We start from the raw sequence: 17,838 nt of genomic DNA on the forward strand, positions 1-17,838 counted from the left end.
AAGCTTTTATTATTCCCCTTAATGTTGCTGGCCATGCGTTCCTCATAGTCTCGCTTGGCCTCCCCTATCACCTTCTTACATTTCTTTTGCCACAGTTTATGTTCCTTTTTATTCTCTTCATTAGGGCAAGACTTCCATTTACGGAAGGAAGCTTCCTTGCCCTTCACAGCCTCTCTAACTTGGCTGGTTAGCCATGCGGGCACCCTCCTGGATTTAGTGGAACCCTTCTTTCTTTGCGGTATACACCTCTGCTGGGCCTCTATTACTGTTGTTTTAAGCAGCCTCCTGTTGTTTTAAGCCTACTGTTGTTTTAAGAGTCTGGGGATCCTGCCACACATCTGGGAGTGAGGATCTCCAAAGCAAATCCCCCACTGTCCAGTTTTCACTTAGGTGATTTTGTGGTTGAAGTGAAAAGTGGTTTTCACTTACCACTTTTATTCAGAAATAAGGGGGAAACTGGGTTTGCCAATGCATTTGTATTTACTGTATTTTTCCAAATTCAGGGGTCCTCTGTACTTTTTGTTTGCAAAGAACAAACATACACTATGATTTCAATCACTCTGATTCCTATGCCATTTTTTGGCAGCGCTCAAAGAAGATAGCCCAGTAGCTGTGCCAATATCCAAGTTTAGAGTCTACAAGCAAAAAAAAAAAAAAAAAAAAAAGGCGGGGGGCTCTGTACCTGGAACATCTTCAAGCTAACAAAAATCATGACATTCAAAGCAATATGGTGATTATCCTTATAAATTGCCCATAAGCTTGGGATCACAATCTCCATCTTGCAGTGTCAGTGTAATTGAATTTGAATGTCAGGTTCAGACATACTGGCTCTCATATATTGATGGAACAAAAAGCTTATTCATTTAGCCACCTCACACAGGAGTGATTCAGATACAAAAGAATACCACTCCAGATTATCCCTTGTCCTTTGTTTTTTTATGGTTTTTTGGGGGAAAGCTTCTCTTGAGGTTTGCAAAGCCAACTTTTGCCCCTGGTTTTGACTTTTCAGAATCAGCTCCAATCTTTTTTTTTCCTTCAAAAATGGGTGCGAAAATGCATTCATACATGTCTAGCAATCATCACCATGTTATCATCTAGTGCAGTGCTTCTCAGTCTTTTTACTGCCTCAACTAACTATGTCAACCATGGTGGCTGTGTTGCACCCCAGAATGTGTTGTGGCTTCCAGGTAGTTCGGGCATGTGACCCTCCCCCCAATCCTAAACACACTTACCTGGGAGTAAGCTCTATTCAACAAAGTTGAACTTACTTCCAAGTAAGAATGTATATATTTTATTTTGTTTACAGTTTGTATTTCTACCTTGCCTTTCTCCCCTGAGGGAACCAATGTATAGAATTGTGCTTTAGGACATACCTACTGATTTCTGAAATGGTAACTAGTAAGTTGATTTCTTGTACATCAGCACCAGTTTGAAATCAAGATCAGGCAATTTGGAATGCTCAAATCTGGGGAGAAATTTTAATGGGAAGTAAATTTAGAACCATCCTAGTTTCTTTTCAAGGTGACCTTATAATAAGCAATATATCATGATAATTGCTTCTTGTATGCAGAGGTGAGAGGAATTTAAACTCATTGAAAGTACACCATAATAAGAGAGTGATACATGTCAGCAAGCAGAAGAGGCTTGGCAAATAGACACACAACAAACAAAAATGGTATTTCCATTTCTGAACAGTATAAATCTCTGGTCCAATAACTTCTGAGGTCACCCTGGGAAATCTCTGGTTGTGTGAAAGAGCCATGACTCTTCCTGTTGATCACTACAGCAGATCTAGGAACCCTGGGAATCCCCAAATTAATGCCTTTAGTTAACTGGAAGATATTTTTAGACAACACAAATTATATTATTTGCCTGTGAAGGAGATAAATTGTACATAGTCACAGAATAACTTCATAAATATTTTCAGCCATGATTATTTCCTCCAGAAAATAAAGTGCACTTTAAGAATGAGTCTCCGTAAGTGAAAACTTAATTTAATAGATTGCTTATATCAGTGCTTACATACAGATAATTAGGGGTATGAAAAGGCATTATAATAGCAAACATGAATATTTATACTCCTGCGACACCATACTGTACTCAGGATAACACGTTGGATTTCTATGGGGAGATAAATATTCTTGAATTTTTTCCAAGGATTTTTTTTTTAACCAATTGTTTAAGACATCTGCTAGTAATTCTGAGTTAATAGGGCTCAGGAGATCGCTGCTGTAGCGTTCCAACATTTTAAACCTAAGGTAGCCAGTAGTTGCGCATTCAGGCTGTTTACAAGAAACTGGCAGTGCTGAAGTTGCTGGCTTTGGTTCCATCGCGTTGTGGAATGAGGACTGCTGCTATTTTGACAGCACTTGAAAAAGCATCTCTGGGATGTTGATATGTTAGGGAGAAAAACTGCTTATGTGAATAGATTTGAAAATAAAGCATTTGTTCTTTTGCTAGCACAGAACTTTCTGTTCGCTCTTGAATTGATGCTTCTTCAGTAAACTCTCTGGCTTAACCGGGAAGGTAGAATTTAATAGATAAGTCAGTCCCTGTCAAGTTTTGCTAATGTTATCAACCTTCTTGCTTCCCTCAACGTTACTACAGATATTCCCCAAATCTAACAGAATTACCAACCCCCTGGCTATCCAATTAGATCCCCTCAAACAAGAAAGCTTAATTCTGCCGATGTGATGTGCAGCATTTTATGCTGTCAAGCTGTATCTTGTAAAAAAATCCAATTATACAATACCATATATTAATGAATTATGGTGAAGTGTCTCACAGTTCCAAGAGAGTCAGAATATTCTTCTAAGAGTGCCTCGGAATGCAGAGTCTTGGTCTCTGCATATTCAGGGACACTAAAGGACCAAACCTATGCTGCGGCAGCACTGGCAGTCCATGCATTGCCCCAGCAATGGCTATCACAGATGTGCCATAAGGCATGTTGTGGCAGCTGGGAAGGGAGAGGCGCCAGCAAGGCAACCAGTGCCAGTTGGCACTGGACCTCTGCACTGGTCAGCGGCCCAACAGGACCAAGGAGCTGTAAGTTGCCTGCCAAACATTAGGGAGGTGTTCCCGGATGGGTGGAGGGCAGGGCGAAAGGAGGGAGGGGTGAAACTGGGCAGGGAGAGGGTGGCCCAGGGGCAGTTCAGGCCTGGAAGGGGGCAGGGATGGCAGCAGAGGCTGCTTCCACATCCTATCCCCCATCCCATACCTGAAACCCTTACATGGGTTACTCAAATCTGCACCAGCAATTGAGCTGCGGCAGATCCAAGTAGCTCCATAGGGGCTGCCTGGTCCTGACACTGGGTAACCAATGTTCCTTTACCCTGAAGAGACCACCAACTGGCTCATTGGCCCCACGAGATACAGCAGTGGCCATTTTAGCACTGCTGTACCACGGTGCCAGCAGCCAGCATAGAACTGGGCTAACCCTAAGGAAGCAAGCCCTCTCAGTGCTCATATAGCCACAGAAGTCTCCTATGTAAGAGACACATAAGCCACACATGGTCAAATTTTGTGTTGGCTGAATTCATGGAAGGGACATTGTGCCCACTAGTTTTCTATTCTTCTAATTTAGTGGTATGATGCTAATGAGACCCCCCCCCCCATCATGCCCTCTAATCCACCACAACCAGCAGCAGCAGAACCCCACCAGTGGCTGGTCTGCATGGTACCATTGGTGGCACAGCCTCCCAGCCCTTGCACCAAAGGGAGACTGTGCAGATTGGCAGAGCAACTGCTGCAATAGCAGACCCCATACCATACGCTGGCATACCTAAAGGATTGGATTCAGACCTTAACTTCCCAGAATATGTAATGTAGTTCACTGAGCACCATTGTCAGTTAAATTCTAGAACACTGAATAGAAGTTATGCAAAATTCAGGTTGGTAAAGGCTTATTTGTGAGAAGCCAGGAATACAACAGCATTGGCATGGTGTCAAACTCAAGACATACCAGTAAACCATCTTGAGATTCATTCCTTTCCTATGCTATTTCAGGAGCTTCCCAGGAATTTTCTCAAGGTAGCTGAACAGCTGGGGTAAGGGGAAGTACAGGTAGCTGCAGGTTTGGTACCTGCGTTTTTGAATACCTGCTGGTTCCAAACCTGGACATGGGCCACCTGTAGGTCTCTGAATCTGACCGGATCTGGAGGCCTTTCTGAGGCCTTCAGAGGGCCAAAATCCAGAACTTCCAGTTTTCAGCTGAAGACTGGAAGTCATGCTTTTTGGACCTCAGAAGTGCCTCCGGACACAACTGGAGCATGGAACAGAACCCCTATGGATAATGAGGGCTGACCTGTAGATTTTTTTGTCTCTTCTCAATCACTTTAGATGCTGGTTCCTCAGTTGCGCCAACCTGATACTCTGCCTCTCCTTAGTATTGTTCTTTTTTACTCCTGGCCCCTCTATGGGCACCTTGGGACATACAGATAGTCCAGATAGCTGATGTACAATTATGCAGCGACTCATAATTATCTGGAACCATTGTGGGAGTGCTGTAAAATTAACAGATGTTCTAAGCTTGTGTTGAACCCCAGTATCTCAACACGCAGGCCAGGATGGCACAGAAGTAAAGGTGTCCCATTTGGGAAAACAGATGTTTTGCAATCTCTTTTTTGTCTCTACTTTGACCTGTCTTACATGACCTGCTGTCAGTTCTCATCAACCTTTTCTCAGGCCAGCCACTGGCCATGTTCCTTAAGGCACATTCTCTGGAGAGATCCACCGGGCCAGCTGCCCATAGGCTGCCTTTCTTTGGTACACTGCAAACTGTTAGAAGCACAGAGTCATGCAAGCATAAATATGCTAATGAAACCACTGGCTTAGCAATTATTATTACGGACCATCCCGCTACACTTATTTCATTATCCCAACTGACATTTTATTCACTCAGTCACAATTATAACATTTGGAAAATTGTAACTGTGCTAACATTACTTAGAAGAGGAAGAAGGAGGGGGAAATGGAAAACACTTCCACCCATTAGCAATCAACAGTTAAATTCACAAAATGTTAAATGCAGAGTCTTCTAATTCCTAAATGGTAGAATGTGCACAACCTTTGCAAGGCAGCCCATTTGCATTCTGAAAAGAATTAAAAATATAAGAATAATGACCCATGCCTAAAATTTCAGGTATGATCAGAGGGCAGAAACTATATTTTACCTTTCCCTTCATCTTTTATTTTGTCAGAATTTTGTTACCTGAGAAATGTGGGGAGGGGCAGTGGGGTTGCTGAGGGAGAGTCAGCATGGCTTCTGTAAGGGTAAGTCTTGCCTCACAAACCTTATAGAATTCTTTGAAAAGGTCAACAGGCATGTGGATGCGGGAGAACCCGTGGACATTATATATCTGGACTTTCAGAAGGCATTTGACATGGTCCCTCACCAAAGGCTACTGAAAAAACTCCACAGTCAGGGAATTAGAGGACAGGTCCTCTCGTGGATTGAGAACTGGTTGGAGGCCAGGAAACAGAGAGTGGGTGTCAATGGGCAATTTTCACAATGGAGAGAGGTGAAAAGTGGTGTGCCCCAAGGATCTGTCCTGGGACCGGTGCTTTTCAACCTCTTCATAAATGACCTGGAGACAGGGTTGAGCAGTGAAGTGGCTAAGTTTGCAGACGACACCAAACTTTTCCGAGTGGTAAAGACCAGAAGTGATTGTGAGGAGCTCCAGAAGGATCTCTCCAGACTGGCAGAATGGGCAGCAAAATGGCAGATGCGCTTCAATGTCAGTAAGTGTAAAGTCATGCACATTGGGGCAAAAAATCAAAACTTTAGATATAGGCTGATGGGTTCTGAGCTGTCTGTGACAGATCAGGAGAGAGATCTTGGGGTGGTGGTGGACAGGTCGATGAAAGTGTCGACCCAATGTGCGGCGGCAGTGAATAAGGCCAATTCTATTCTTGGGATCATTAGGAAGGGTATTGAGAACAAAACGGCTATTATTATAATGCCGTTGTACAAATCGATGGTAAGGCCACACCTGGAGTATTGTGTCCAGTTCTGGTCGCCGCATCTCAAAAAAGACATAGTGGAAATGGAAAAGGTGCAAAAGAGAGCGACTAAGATGATTACGGGGCTGGGGCACCTTCCTTATGAGGAAAGGCTACGGCGTTTGGGCCTCTTCAGCCTAGAAAAGAGACGCCTGAGGGGGGACATGATTGAGACATACAAAATTATGCAGGGGATGGACAGAGTGGATAGGGAGATGCTCTTTACACTCTCACATAATACCAGAACCAGGGGACATCCACTAAAATTGAGTGTTGGGCGGGTTAGGACAGACAAAAGAAAATATTTCTTTACTCAGCGTGTGGTCGGTCTGTGGAACTCCTTGCCACAGGATGTGGTGCTGGCGTCTAGCCTAGACGCCTTTAAAAGGGGATTGGACGAGTTTCTGGAGGAAAAATCCATTATGGGGTACAAGCCATGATGTGTATGCGCAACCTACTGATTTTAGAAATGGGCTATGTCAGAATGCCAGATGCAAGGGAGGGCTCCAGGATGAGGTCTCTTGTTATCTGGTGTGCTCCCTGGGGCATTTGGTGGGCTGCTGTGAGATACAGGAAGCTGGACTAGATGGGCCTATGGCCTGATCCAGTGGGGCTGTTCTTATGTTCTTATGTTCTTATGGTTGCTAAGAGGCGGTGCAAAGCACTAAGTTTTGCAGGGAGTCTCACCTCAGCATGCAAGCAGCCCCCCCCCCCCAGCCATTTCAGGTGGTTTGAGGAAAAACAGAGGCAGACACCTCCATTTTGCTTCCCCTGCCCAGAATGGGCATAATGTGACTAAAGAAACAAGCAGATGAACAGAGAAGGGAGGAACAGGGACAAGCTGAAAGACCAATGAACAAAACATTACAATAGCTAGACCGAGATAGAATGAGTTTTATAAGAGTTAGAAAGAGTTGTTAGGCTGCAATCCTATGACAGTCAAAAATAATTATCCAATTCCAAGGCCCACAAATAGTAATAACCAAGTAGTGAAGAGTGCCAAGAATTATAAAGAAAAGAAGTTAGATGGAAGGTACCAGGTCTCAGTTATTCTAGCCTGATTTGTGCAGATCTTCTGATGTTGTGGATGAACTGGGCAGGGGGTGGGCAGGCGGGAGGAGGATTGGGCCTAGGAGGGGTGTGAAGATGGCAGCAGGGGCTACTGCTGAACTCCATGCCCGCTTCCAAGCTTCAAAGTTCTACGCAGGCGTCCTTGGTTCTGGGCCAGCAAAATGACTGGTGCAGCTCTGAGAAGACCCATTGAGGCTCTTGGGCTTGACACGGGGTAAGGGAACATTTGAACCCTTACCCCAAGAAGACTCCGGTGTTTGCCCTGGCCTCATTAGATACAGTGGTGGCCATTTTGGCGCTGCTGTATCGCTGGGCACTGCCGGGTTTTAGGATTGGGCTGTTAGAGAAATTTACTGAGAATAGGTGTATCAGTAGCTGTGAGCCATGATAAAGCCTATATTAATCTTTCTCTTCTTGATTTAAACATGGGCATTGTTTCCTCGACTCTTAAAAAAAATCCCTTTCCTTTGGTTCCCCACCTCTTCACCAACTCCCCCTGCTTCTCTATTTCTTCCAGCTACGATCTACTCGAGCGGTTGGTCGATTCTCAATCCCTCAGTTTTCTTTTGCTACTTATCCTTTGGTTTTTGACATTACTGTTCTACTGAGACTCCTCTCTGCAGAAAGTGTAAAGATCTTCTATCTGCTAAGCGAGCTGTCTTTTCAAATTCTCATTGTCCTTGATCTGTCCTCAGCCTTTGATACAGTTGATCATTCTCTGCTTTCTCCTTCTCTTTGTTCTTTGGGATTGACTGGTGCCATTTCTGGGTTTCATTCCTATCTTTGTCAATAGCTCTTTTTTCTTCTCAGTTTCCTCTTTCAGTCAGGCTGGATTCTTGGTCCTCTTCTCATTACACTATATACATTTCTTCTTGACAATGTGATTTCTCCTTTTGACATGTAAGATCACTGTTAATTTTATCCAGTTTTGTTTTTCCCCATCCATCCTTCTGTTCCTTTTACACACATGTTCACTGTTCAGCAGCCATTTCTGCCTTGATGTTAGGCTGTTATCTCCTTATCTAACATAGGCAGAAGACAGAATTTATCCTGTTTCTCCTTTCTACTTGCTTTCTGTTTCTCTTTCAGTTGGTTTGCGACACTATTTCTTTTTCAGATCACATTTCTGCTCGTGATAAAGTGTCAGCTCTGTCTCTATGGCATTTTGTTTTAGAGCACAGTCCTGAACTCACTGCGCCAGAATTATGCCAGGACTGAGTGTTGCAGATATGCCATAAGGCATGCCCATGACACTCAGTACCGGGTCAGCACCAGTGCAGGCCCAGTGTCAGACTGCACTGAGCCTAGTGCCAGCTGCAAACCAGCCACACACTGCCTGCAGCAAAGGACAAGCTCTGGGCGGCAGAGAGGTTTATTGGGGCAGGGGGAGGTGTTCCAGGGTGGGGGGAGGGAAGAACAGGAAGTGGGGCAGGAGGGCAGGAATGATAGAGCTCTGCTCTGCCAGATCCATAACCCTGCGTCGGGCCTTCTGGCCTTCTGACCCAGGTAAGTTTGGGAACCACTGGTCTATGTTATTGGCATTAACTCATCATGGTTTCAGACAGGAATTTTGTTGCATCCTACCAAGGGGATACTGAACCAAGGGGGTATTGAACCTGGGACCTTCTGCATATAAAGCATGTGCTCCAGTGAGGTACAGTCTATACCACTTAATAACCTAAAAAGAAAAAGGAGGTATATAATAAAGTGCTGATAATTTTTAGTGAGGGGTTTCCACAAGCTGCTGAATTAGCTTTCCCACCTGCAAAGGCTTTTCCATTCATTTCATTACAAGAGAAACTCCACACACAAATCCCTTTGCAGGCACGTAACTGCCTTTGCCACTGAAATGAAAGCAAGCTGAAGCCCAATCACACTATAAATTCACGTGCAGATCTGAGCACATATGGAGCTCTCAGGTTAGATGATTGCATATATTTTTAAAATGACATATTTTGAAAAGCTGCATAAAACTCCACTGAGATATTTCATCAGTTGTATCAATAGTTTTTTTTAATTTCCATCAGAATCCCTACAGATGCACAAAATCCTCTAAATTCACTTCAATTGTGGCTTCAGGTGAAATCTGGTGGCAACTCTTTCCAACACCTCTAAGTCCCAGCAAGCTACCTGCCATCTGGAATACTGACAAATGCAGATGTTCAATAGGTCTATGGGAAGGTTTGCTCCATTGCAAGGCAAAAAATAAAAAAATAATGAGAGAGGAAATGAACACCCGAAGCAGCTGAGCTGTAGTTCAGTTGGAAAATTCAATCAGTGTCCTTTTGGGGACTACAATATATGTCTGCCAAAGAAGCTGTCAGCTAGAAAAACGGGTTTTTCTCTCTGTGTTTCAGAAATGATAGTATATTGTATTTTGCTGCTGTCAAAAGAATTGAAGAGTCACAGGAAGATCATAGGCAAAAATGGTGACAAACTCACAGCCTATCAGGGTATGTGTCTAATGACTCCTAGAAAACTATAACAATAGTTGTAGTATACATAAAAGTTGTATATAAATATTATAATTATTATTATCAGCCTGATTCAGTACTAGGAAAATGCACATGGTTAATGGATGAGGTGCACTAGAAGTGATGCTGCATACCAGTCAAGTTATCTATATAGCAAAGTCTTTGTTTTTCAAAGAACCTTGCTGAACGTCATCTATCTTGTGTCCCTACTGAGCTTTCTCTCACTCTTTGCCATTCCACTGAGTCACTTCATGGTTATTGTTCCCTCATCTTCCCTTTGTGTCACTGAATTTTCTCTTCTGTCTGCCTAACACTGTTGCTCAACTCCATCTACACTGAATGCAAGGGGTATGAAGAAGATACGTTCAGCAATTGCAAGGCTTTCTCGAGGAACGGTCCCCTATCAGTTTCTTTCCAATAAGGAATGGGTCACTGGTTGTTACCGCAACATTCTGCCCAAGCTCGGTACTTTACATTTCCCCAGGTAAGTGGACGGCCACTTCCACTCAGCTCACCCCAAAGCCATGTGAGTTTTTTTTCAGAGTTCATGTCCAACACTTGCCATTCAACAGAGACACTTGAAAAGCTCAAAACAAGAAAGAAAGAAAGAAAGAAAGAAAGAAAGAAAGAAAGAAAGAAAGAAAGAAAGAAAGAAAGAAAGAAAGAAAGAAAGAAAGAAAGAAAGAAAGCCTTAGATTGTGGAAGGGGATAACCAACAGCCAGGAAAGGCTCACAAGTGCAGGCAAGGTCTTGTAAGTTCTCATAACTGGACATGACATTTGCAGTGGTAGACAGGGCTGGCTCAAGACCTGACCACCTGATGCATGCCAAACCCTGCCCATCTTACCTAATGATAGGCCAGCCTCTGCTTCTCCCACTCTCCATTGTTCTAGCTGAGCACACTCCTGTCCTCCACATTTTCTCTTCCTCCCCATTTCTCTCTCCCTTTTCCAATCCAGAGAATTGAAGGGGGAGGAGCAGTGAAGGCAAGTGGGCAGAGATGAGTGCCCCACACCAACCTGCTACCTGGGGCAACTGCTTCAGTTGGCCTGGTTTCACCGGGCCCAGATGGCATCCACTCAAGGATGAAGTTGCTGATCTTTTGACCATAATATAGATACCTTTAAAAGGGGGCTGGACACGTTTATGGAGAAAAGTCCATTACAGGTGACAAGCCCTGATGGGTATACAATAGCTCCTTGTTTTAGAGGTAGCTTATGCAAGGGATGCCAGATGGAAGGGAGTGGCAACAGGACAGAGATATCTTGTTGTCTGTGTGCTCCCTGAGGCATCTGGTGGGCCACCATGAGATACAGGAAGCTGGATTAGATGGGCCTTTGACCTGATCCAGCAGGGCTCTTCTTATGTTCTTGTTTATGGGCTACCCTTGTAGTTGAGTGCATTTAGAGAGCACCAAGTTCATCCCTTGGATCAGAGAAAGATTCCTCCCAGGCACCCTGGGGAGCCACTGCCAATCAGTGTCAATAATACTGATCTAGAGGGACCAATGCCCTGAATCAGCAAAAGAATCTGCTTCTGGTGTTCATAAAGGAAAACCAAGCCTAATCCTATCTGCTGAGTCTTGCATCTTCATCTACTCAACCTCATCTCTTGATTGTGCTAGAATGTGACAGAATGCTGGGAACAAACTTTTGTTGTGAATGGATGTTTATCCATCCATATTACCTCTTTTTAAAGCCTTTTAACTCCTGAGACCACTATAGCAACAACTGCCTTTTTCGGTAATACTACACACTACTCTTTTATGAGCAGTACACGGCATTATTGCAAAAGACAGTTGTGTTTATATTGCTCTCAGAGGTTCAGATGCTTTTTCAAAAACTAATATATACTTCTAGCCCATTTTCTGTCAGAGGAGAAGCGTGTAGGCTTTCATTCTATAGAGAACTCCTTCATTGGGTTGACTAAAACAATGGTGTAACTACTGCCCCAATCCTATCCTTGGCAAGCCTGCAGGGAGTGGTCCAGCACTGATGAGGCTTCCACCACATCCTGTGGGCTGTCCAGGGACCATGACAAGACGGAGAGGTAAACAAAAGAAATTTTTACTTATGTTCTGTGCTGCACCAGGGTCCCTGACTGGTCTACTTGGATCTGCACCAGCTCTTTGGCGAGTGCAAGTCCAAGTGAAGCTAAGGAAGCATAGCAAAGACAATCAAGGAGCATAGCATATCAGCATGTATATGGCATGCAGAGCAGCCTCTATTGGTGCAGTTCATGCTATAAATTGCTGAGGTTAGGATTGGGCAGTTATATTAATTCCACCCAACCATGAAGCTCACTGGGTGACTGTGAGACAATCACTAGCTTTCTGCCTAGCCTGACTGTCTAGCCTGTACATCTTCCTAGCCTGTTTATCTGCTGTACAGATAAAATATGTACACTGCCCTGAGCTCCTTATGGATATACATATAAGAAGGATATACATATAAGCAGTCATAATACAAGCTTATTGTAAGCTATCTGCCCTGTATCTCTAATCATATTTATAATATTCCACTGGAACTTTTCATTCTGCAAAAAAACTGAGTATTTCCCCTAACATCTGCACTGCTTGTACATGAGTTGGTGCTGCTGGGCTGAAGATGAATATTTCAGACTTTTATGACTCTGAAATGCAGTCTTTAATAACACTTATAATCATAGATGCTGAGTGTGATCTATTTAAAACATTTGTTTAGAGGATTCGCAGAGACTTGGTCAGCTCCTTTGGAGTCTGTTATTTACCAAATGAATATTTGTAAATTTGTAAATTGACATTTTGTGGATTCAAGCTGATATGAATTGCAGTGAACACAAATACCTGAATTACAGTTTATTGAAAGATGTAAAAACCAACCAATTTAAACCTGCTTGGAAATATTACAAAGATACGCCAGCTCAATTTTAAACACAGGTGCATCCTATTCATTTATCTAATGCAGCAATTTTCAACTTTTTTCTTTTCATCGCACACCGACTTCATAGGCAGGGGTGTCCAAACCCTGGCCTGGGGCCAAATTGGGCCCTCAGGAGGATTTTATTCAGCCCCTGAGGTTCCCCAGCCTCACAGGGCTAAGATTAACTCAAAAGACACACTTGTAGCAATATACTGCATTCAGCCACTAGAGGTGCCAAATGTAATGTCATGGAAAGAAATTATTCCATTACATTCAGCATCTCAAGCGGCTGAATGAGATATTTACCAATGCTGAGAGACCTAGAATATAAATATAAAGTTAGTTAAACTTAAAATGGAGCAGAAAGTGAGACAAAAAAAGTTTGAGTTTTGTGTTGTAGGCTGAGTGATGCTTTTTCAAAATCAATTCTCTCCTTTTCCTGTGCAAGTCAATTTTGTCCTCTGCTCCCCTCCTCCTTCCACCCCACCCACTTATTGTATTCAATCAAACTCTCAGCACATCAGTCTTCCATGTATTTACTACTTATTTATTTTCCGGCCCTCAACACTGTTTCAGATACTCGATGCAGTAAAAGTTTGGACAGCCCACTCTCAGGTCTTTGCCTCTTGTGATGGACCATAAGTTATGGCTTCCGGGAGATTCTTCCGGGTTCTGGTCTAGAGGGTAGAGACTACCCTCCTGGGCAGGAGGTCTGGTCTAGAGGGTAGAGCCTCCGTTAGCCCAAAGATAAAATCAGAAGGTCTCCAGTTCGAGGACACCGGCAGCTCCCTGAATGACTGAGAATGGTGAGACCTTGAAGCAGCTGACAAGCCCAGCTGAGTGATTCCACCTGCTCTTGGTGTGAGCAAGAAGCGTCTTGGCTGCCCTCCATGTGAGAGATGGAGCTGCTTGTCAGCCTGCATGGGAGAACTGGAGGCCAGAAGTAAGACCAAACCAGGAAAATCCATTCTGTAATGTTGTTGGTTCTTGAAAGAGAGAACCTCTATGATGGTAAAAATCCCCTTGAGGGATTTAGAAACGCCTGCCTATGTAAACTGCCTTGAATAATGTCAGAGGAGTAATCCGATGACCAGAAAGGCGGTGTATAAATACCTAGTTATTTGTTATTATTATTTCTACAGTTCTGTTTCTAGGGCAACTGTCTGCAGTAATAAATTGTCCCTCTTTCTCCACTGACTCTACTGACACCTCCTTTCCCTTCCATCACCTGGCTACTTCTTAAAAGACCTGCCTTTAGTGTTCTGGGAATGTAACACTCTTCCACTCTCAGCATCCTCCTGAGTCCTCATGTTTTGAAGAATAGCAGAGCCAGCAACAAAGAAGGAAGCAATGCTGGAGGTGATGGGAGGGGCTGTTGGGTATCATTCATGATAGTGTGCATGTGCTTTAAAAGGGAGAGCTGAAAAATTGGGTGTTGCTTTAGGTACTGGTCCGAATTTGGCTGGACTTGAATTGTTCCAGACCCTACACTAGTTTTGGGACCCAGATCATAAGACTACAATTCCTGAAATAGTAGTCCTGGATAGTTCCTTTGTCTTTTCCTCCTGTGTGTGACAAGGTGCTGCACTATAACTGTATGTCTGTCTGCCTGCATGATTTTATAAACTAGACCAGTGGTTCTCAGCCTGGTGGGTTGTGATCCACCAGCTGGACAACCACTGCCCCTTTCCCTTTAAGGGGCTAGGGAAAGGCAGCAAAGTGATCCCCAGGATCGCACCACTGTGGGGGAAGAGGGGACATTTTAACTTTCCTGCTGCCAGGATCCAGGGGTTTTGGGGAGCCACGTGGAGCCCACTACAGGGCTCCCTGTGGCTTGTAGAAAGTAAAAAAAGCGATTGCAACCCACTTTCAGGGTTTCAAACCACTTTCAAACCCACTGTGATTGTGAAACCAGAAGTGGGTTGCAATAACTTTTTTTCCTTTTAAGAAACCACCAGGAGCTCTGTAAAGGGTTCTGCAGGGCTCCCCACACCCCCCTGGCCCCGGCAGCAGGTAAGTTTTTTTTTACAAAAGCTGTCTCTTTCCTAGCAGTAACATGATCCTGGGGATCGCGTTGCTGCTTTCCGCCCTGCCTCCACAAAGATTTATCCTGGTCTTCTAACTCCCAAAAAGTTTGAGAACCAGTGAACTAGACAATTCCATGCCCAAAGTCTCACAGTTTATTTGAAACACTGAGCAAATAAACATACAGAGACACAAATCTGTACATTTAATTCCTTTGTCAACCAGTACAGATGGGGCTTACTCATTCCTACAGGAAGGTTTTCATGTCAACATGGAGGGGAAAACACCCTTTGACTCAACTGGATTCTTACCAAATGTATTTGCTCCATTATTTTCGAAATAGACCAGGTACTAATAATAATTGGCCCACAATTACAAAGCTACTTACAGATTCAGGGACATATTTATTTATGATGCAAACTTTCTAAATTTGAAAATCTTATTCACATCTACCCTGCCATAAATCTTAACCTTAATGGGTTTCTGCAATCACAACAATAGAGTTTCCACATAATAAATAAACCTTTAATTTGTGGAAAGAATTAAGATGCACTTGCAAAGAAATGTAAGCTTTTCTTCTATGATTTGCTTATTAAAATGCATGCCTAATGCATCTAATTTTTCACATCCATCTCATAATTTCATTTGCATCATTTGAGGGAAATGCCAGTAAGATAAATACCTATTGTGCGTCATTCACATACAGTTGATTATGCTTGGGGGGGGGAGGGGTTGAGGCACAATTAACTACATGATATTTTAAAGACTGTCAAGGAGGTTTTCTATGACCTGTAAGCTCCTGTTTAAAAGATCACAGCTTTTAGATAAATAATATCCTTCTCCATAACAGTATAAATATAACTTGAGAATGTTCTGTCAAGAATTCTAGAATGATCTTCAATGTCAGGGATGGTGACAGCTTTCAGGGGGCCCGTATGCACAAATCCTGTGCCCCCCTTTATTTGCGCACATGCACACCAGCTACCTGATTAAATGTGCACAAATTGCAAGAAAGGAGATTCCAGCTGGACATCAGGAAGAAATTTTTTATGGTAAAGGCTGTTAAGCAGTGAAACAGATTGCCAAGTGAGGTGGTGGATTCTCACTGGAAATCATGAAGTGGAGGCTTGAGAGGAAAGAGAAAATATTTATTTACCCAGCGTGTAATTAAACTGTGGAACTCCTTGCCACAAGACGTGGTGATGGCATCTGGCCTAGATGCCTTTAAAAGGGGATTGGACAAATTTCTGATGGAAACGTCCATCACAGGTTACAAGCTGTAATGGGTATGTGTACCCTCCTGGTTTTACATAAGAACAGCCCCACTGGATCAGGCCATAGGCCCATCTAGTCCAGCTTCCTGTATCTCACAGCAGCCCACCAAATGCCCCAAGGAGCACACCAGATAACAAGAGACCTGCATCCTGGTGCCCTCCCTTGCATCTGGCATTCTGACATAACCCATTTCTAAAATCAGGAGGTTGCGCATACACATCATGACTTGTACCCCGTAATGGATTTTTCCTCCAGAAACTTGTCCAATCCCCTTTTAAAGGAGTCCAGGCCGGTCGCCATCACCACAACCTGTGGCAAAGAGTTCCACAGACCAACCACACGCTGAGTAAAGAAATATTTTCTTTTGTCTGTTCTAACTCTCCCAACACTCAATTTTAGTGAATGTCCCCTGGTTCTGGTGTTATGTGAGAGTGTAAAGAGCATCTCCCTATCCACTCTGTCCATCCCCTGCATAATTTTGTATGTTTTATATGTTTATATGTTATATGTATGTTTTAGAAGTAAGCTACCTCAGAACGCCAGATGCAAGGGAGGGCATCAGGATGCCGGTCTCTTGTTGTGTTGTGTACTCCTTGAGGCACTGGGTGGGCCACTGGAAGCTGGACTGGATGGGTCTTTGGCCTGATACAGCAGGGCTCTTCTTATGTTCTTATGACAGGCACCTGCTGGAGACTTCCTGTTATAGGAAGGGGTTGGACTAGATGACCTTTTAGGAACCTTCCATGATTCTATGATACTTCCACACCACCTGCTTGCCCAGAAACTGGATAGATGATGAACTGTCATCTGTGTCCTGCCCAATGACAAAGAGTGTCTCAGCAGGAGATGGAGGAGAGTTTCAGTTCCTTTTTCTCTGCAGGTACTGCTTGGCCCCTCCCACTCTCCTGCCTATAAGGGCCCATGCCTTACCAGGTGATAGCAGAGGGGAGAAGTAGCAGCCACAGCACTCTAGCCTTCTTCTTATTGAATGCCAGTTTAAAATTCCCAGATGTCTTAGCCCTCAACACTGCATCAGGAATAGAGCATCAGGGAATGCTATAATAGCACCTGCTGCTTCAGCCTCCATTGTCTGGTCAGCTACTGTGATGCTTACTGGGTGACAGGGCTAGCAGGAGCAGCATTAGGTGACATGAGAAGTGAAGAATATGGTGTAGGCCCTTCAGGGGCATGGACCCTTAGCAGGTGTCCAAGTAGGCCATACTTATGACACTACCCTGGCTGAATGCTTGCTTCAGTTGTTTTTTCAGCCCTTGAACTGTATGTTTCTCAAGTCAATTCTTTCTGTCTTTTTGTTCTGTATTGTATTGTTTTGTTTTGCCATGTTTCCCCTCTTGTGAGTTAAGGATGTGTGTACTGATTTGGTGGGATCTCTACAGCAAGTAACTTGCAAATGATGTATGAAATGAAAAAATGCCAGTCCAGAGCACAGACGCAAAATGTACTGCATTTAGGCAATCTCATGTCAGCTATGCTGCTTGTTGAGACAATATTCTGGGCAAATGCTGCCAGGAAACCTGTATCAGCTGTAATAGGGTAAAGGCTCCAATCCTCAAGCAGGATTATGCTCTGGCAGAAGTCATTTGAGGAGTGTTGCCAAGATGGAGGGGTGATGGAAAAATACAAAGTATGCAAGAGCTTGAACTAAGCAGAAGCATTTGTGTGGAGCTCAGTGGGCTTCAGAACAAGCACTTACACCTGCATAGCCATGTTAAAAGAGATGCACATGCTTTTTTTAATCACATATGATGAGATATAGACTGCATTTATTAATTAAAAAAAATTCTATCCCATATTCTCCACTTCATTAAAAAATGTTCAAGGTGGCTAACACATTTCCAAGAAGAAGAAGAGTCCAATCCTATGGCTGATTTACAACAATAGAACCTCTGTCCAGCTGTCTTAAAAGGTCACTTAACAGACTGAAGGGAGTGTAGGGCAGTCACAGCCCCACCAGAATGGAGCCCGAACTGCACTGACTTCAGAATGTTGGCAGTGAGGGTATGCCACGTGCTCACTGTGCACAGAGACTCCACAACCCCGGGTGGGTGGCTCTGCCATCCCCTGTCTGGTGC

Source organism: Tiliqua scincoides, chromosome 4 (assembly GCF_035046505.1).
Source record: "Tiliqua scincoides isolate rTilSci1 chromosome 4, rTilSci1.hap2, whole genome shotgun sequence".
NCBI lineage: Eukaryota > Metazoa > Chordata > Lepidosauria > Squamata > Scincidae > Tiliqua > Tiliqua scincoides.